Source organism: Heptranchias perlo, unplaced genomic scaffold, assembly GCF_035084215.1.
Source record: "Heptranchias perlo isolate sHepPer1 unplaced genomic scaffold, sHepPer1.hap1 HAP1_SCAFFOLD_1714, whole genome shotgun sequence".
Classification (NCBI taxonomy): Eukaryota; Metazoa; Chordata; class Chondrichthyes; order Hexanchiformes; family Hexanchidae; genus Heptranchias; species Heptranchias perlo.
The window spans coordinates 3191-7944 of NW_027138985.1; the positions used below are offsets into that span (position 1 = coordinate 3191).

At 67.1% G+C, this 4754-nt stretch overlaps 1 pseudogene; it reads left to right on the plus strand.

Moving 5' to 3' along the window:
• Positions 1 to 365: 365 nt before the first annotated feature.
• LOC137309607 (myc-associated zinc finger protein-like) lies at positions 366 to 4182 on the plus strand (annotated as a pseudogene).
• The last annotated feature ends 572 nt before the right edge of the window (positions 4183 to 4754 follow it).

Consider the following 4754-nt stretch of genomic DNA (forward strand, 5'->3'; position numbering starts at 1 on the left):
GGGACGGCAGGGGGTCAAAGGGGGACTATACTGGGTTATACGGGAGGTTACGCAGGACAGGGGATTACGCGGGATGGAGGGGGATTACGGCGGACCGGGGTAGGGGGGGAGGATTACACAGGACGGGGGGATTACGCGGGAGGATTACACAGGACGGGGGGATTATGCGGGACGGCGGGGGATTACGCCAGACGGGGGGGCGCGGGATTACACGGCATGGCGGGGGATTACGCCGGACTGGGGGGGTAGTGGGCGGGAGGATTACACCAGACGGGGGGATTACACGGGACCCGGGGGTGGGGGGATACGCAGGACGGAGATTACACCGTCCGGGGGTGGGGGTTATGTGGGGTCGGCAGGGGTTAATGGCAGACAGCGGGGGATTACGCGGGACGGGGGATTATGCAAGATGGCGGAACATTACGCTGGACCGGGCGGGGGGATTACGCGGGACGGCGGGGGGGATTACGCGGGACGGCGGGGGGGATTACGCAGGATGGGGGGATTACGCGGGACGGCGGAACGATTACGCGGGACGGGGGGATGATGACAGCTCCCTGCCATGTGTGCGGGGTTCAGTCTCTGGACGGGGGGGGGCAGCGGGTGTCCCGTTAAATGTCCCGTCTTTAACCCCCCCCCCTCTCTCTCTCTCCGCAGACGGCCGGTACAGACCAAGCTCCAGGAGTTCAGGCCGACCTCCTGCCCTTGCTCACCACGGCCTCCGTGGCTCAGGAATCCGCCCGTCCGCCTTCGACCCCTGGGGCCGTGGAGGCCGCGCCCGCCCCCAGACCGGGAGAGGGCCAAGAACCCCCAGCCCGTGCCCCCGGGCCCGGGCCAACGTGGAGGCAGACAAGAAGCTAAAGAGCAAGGGGCCCTTCATCTGCCTGCTCTGCTCCAAGGAGTTCAAGAACAACTACAACCTGAGGAGACACCAGGGCACCCACTCGGGGGGAGCCAGGGCCCCCCTCCCCGCCAGCGTCAATCCCCCCACCATGGTGCCCATCGCTCTGCTGAGCATGACCATGGCCGCGGTGGGCGGGGGCGCCGGGCCCCTGGGCTCGGCCGAACCCCTCTCCCTGCCAGGGGGGCAGCAGCCTCTCCCCCCTCCCCCTCCCCCTCCCCCTCCCAGGCCCGGAGGATCCGCAAGACTCACAGCTGCGAGCTGTGCGGCAAAGCTTTCCGTGACATCTACCACCTCAACCGCCACAAACTGTCGCACTCTGACGAGAAGCCCTTCGAGTGTCCCGTCTGCCAGCAACGCCTTCAAACGCAAGGACCGCATGAGTTACCACGTCCGCGTCGCACGAGGGGGGCGTCAACAAGCCCTACATCTGCAGCCATTGTGGGAAAGGTTTCTCCAGGTACAAAGAGGGACTCCCATCGATACAGAGTCTGTCCCCATTCCAGGACCCCCCCCCAAACCCCCCGTCCCCATCCCAGGACCCCCCCCAGACCCCCCGTCCCCATCCCCAGGACCCCCCCCCTGTCCCATCCAGGACCTCCCCCTCAAACCCCCCGTCCCATCCCAGGACCCCCCCCTCAGACCCCCTGTCCCCATCCCAGGACCCCCCTCAAACCCCCCGTCCCCATCCCAGGAGCCCCCCCCCAGACCCCCCGTCCCCATCCCAGGACCCCCAGACCCCCCGTCCCCATCCCAGGACCCCCCTCAAACCCCCCCGTCCCCATCCCAGGACCCCCCCCCAAGACCCCCCGTCCCCATCCCAGGACCCCCCTCAAACCCCCCGTCCCATCCCAGGACCTCCCCCCGTCCCCATCCCAGGACCTCCCCCTCAAACCCCCCGTCCCCATCCCAGGACCCCCCCCTCAAACCCCCCCGTCCCCATCCCAGGACCCCCCCCCCCCAAACCCCCCGTCCCCATCCCAGGACCCCCCCCCCCCAAACCCCCCGTCCCCATCCCAGGACCCCCCCCCCACAAACCCCCCGTCCCCATCCCAGGACCCCCCCCCCCTCAAACCCCCCGTCCCCATCCCAGGACCCCCCCCCCCCCAAACCCCCCGTCCCCATCCCAGGACCCCCCCCCCCCCAAACCCCCCCGTCCCATCCCAGGACCCCCCCCCCCCCCAAACCCCCCGTCCCATCCCAGGACCCCCCCTCAAACCCCCGTCCCCCATCCAGACCCCCCAAACCCCCCGTCCCCATCCCAGGACCCCCCCCCCCCCAAACCCCCCCCGTCCCCATCCCAGGACCCCCCCCCCCCCAAACCCCCGTCCCCATCCAGGACCCCCCCAAACCCCCCCGTCCCCATCCCAGGACCCCCCCCCCCCAAACCCCCCCGTCCCCATCCCAGGACCCCCCCCCCCCCCCCCCCAAACCCCCCGTCCCCATCCCAGGACCCCCCCCCCCCCCCCAAACCCCCCGTCCCCATCCCAGGACCCCCCCCCCCCCCCAAACCCCCCGTCCCCATCCCAGGACCCCCCCCCAAACCCCCCCGTCCCCATCCCAGGACCCCCCCCCCCCCCCAAACCCCCCGTCCCCATCCCAGGACCCCCCAAACCCCCCGTCCCCATCCCAGGACCCCCCCCCCCCCAAACCCCCCGTCCCCATCCCAGGACCTCCCCCCAAACCCCCCGTCCCCATCCCAGGACCTCCCCCTCAAACCCCCTCTCCCCATCCCAGGACCCCCCCCCTCAAACCCCCCGTCCCCATCCCAGGACCTCCCCCTCAAACCCCCCGTCCCCATCCCAGGACCTCCCCCTCAAACCCCCCGTCCCCATCCCAGGACCTCCCCCTCAAACCCCCCGTCCCCATCCCAGGACCCCCCTCAAACCCCCCGTCCCCATCCCAGGACCTCCCCCTCAAACCCCCCTCCTACCCCCATCCCAGGACCCCCCCCTCAAACCCCCCGTCCCCATCCCAGGACCTCCCCCTCAAACCCCCCGTCCCCATCCCAGACCCCCCTCAAACCCCCCGTCCCCATCCCAGGACCCCCCTCAAACCCCCCGTCCCCATCCCAGGACCTCCCCCTCAAACCCCTCTCCCCATCCCAGGACCCCCCGTCCCCATCCCAGGACCTCCCCCTCAAACCCCCCGTCCCCATCCCAGGACCCCCCCCCAAACCCCCCGTCCCCATCCCAGGACCCCCCCCCAAACCCCCCGTCCCCATCCAGGACCTCCCCCTCAAACCCCCTCTCCCCATCCAGGACCCCCCCCCAAACCCCCCGTCCCCATCCCAGGACCTCCCCCTCAAACCCCCCCGTCCCCATCCCAGGACCTCCCCCTCAAACCCCCCGTCCCCATCCCAGGACCCCCCCTCAAACCCCCCGTCCCCATCCCAGGACCTCCCCCCAAATGAGTTTGCAGCAGTGAGAGTGAGTGTGAGCATGTGAGAGAATTGATTATCGGTCCACAGTGTGACCGAGTCTCGATGGTCTCACCATCACTGCCTCTCTGTCTTTCAGACCTGACCACCTGAACAGTCACGTCAGACAGGTTCATTCCACGGAAAGGCCTTCAGTGTCAGGTACGGTTCACGGGGTGGTGGAGAGGGAGGGGTCCGGGGGAGGGGAGTGGGCGAGGAGGGAAGAGGGAGTGGGCGAGGAGGGAGGGGAGTGGGCTGAGGAGGGGCCGAGGGAAGAGGGAGGGGAGGAGGGCCGGAGGGAGGGGAGTGGGCTGAGGGAGGATGAGGGGGCCGCGGGGAGGGAAAGGATGGGGAAGGAGAGGGAAGGGAGGGGGCCGGAGGGAGGGCGGGGCGAGGCGACTGACCAGGTTTGAGGGTCCTCGGAATGCCTGCTGTGAGTTTCAGAGGGCGGGAGGAGAGGGGGGCAGTGATTCTGAGTCTGACACTGGAGTGGGGAGCGAGGAGAGAGTGGGGTGAGGTGGCTGATACAACAAGCAGTGGTCGATTGTGGGGCTCGGGGAGGGGTCCCTCCGACGGTGGGGTCCGGAGGGGGGGCTCCCTCCGACGGTGGGGGTTCGGAGGGGGGCCCCTCCCAGCCCCTGAAGCCCCCGGTTTGCACTCACTGACCCTGGCCCTCCATTCTCTCCCCAGACCTGCGAGGCTGCGTTTGCGACGAAGGACCGGCTCAGGGCCCACATGATCCGGCACGAGGAGAAGGTCCCTTGTCACGTATGTGGGAAGTTACTGAGTGCAGCCTACATCACCGATCACATGAAGGTGCACAGCGAGGGGGCCAATCATACCTGTGATATCTGTAATAAAGGTGAGTGGGGAGGATCTACTCTCTCTGTATCTAACCCTGTACCTGACCCTGGGAGTGTTTGATGGGACAGTGTAGAGGGAGCTTTACTCTGTATCTAACCCTGTACCTGCCCTGGGAGTGTTTGATGGGACAGTGTAGAGGGAGCTTTACTCTGTATCTAACCCTGTACCTGACCCTGGGGGTGTTTGATGGGACAGTGTAGAGGGAGCTTTACTCTGTATCTAACCCTGTACCTGACCCTGGGGGTGTTTGACGGGACAGTGTAGAGGGAGCTTTACTCTGTATCTAACCCTGTACCTGACCCTGGGAGTGTTTGATGGGACAGTGTAGAGGGAGCTTTACTCTGTATCTAACCCTGTACCTGACCCTGGGAGTGTTTGATGGGACAGTGTAGAGGGAGCCTTACTCTGTATCTAACCCTGTACCTGCCCTGGGAGTGTTTGATGGGACAGTGTAGAGGGAGCTTTACTCTGTATCTAACCCTGTACCTGCCCTGGGAGTGTTTGATGGGACAGTGCAGAGGGAGCTTTACTCTGTATCTAACCCTGTCCCTGACCCTGGGAGTGTTTGAT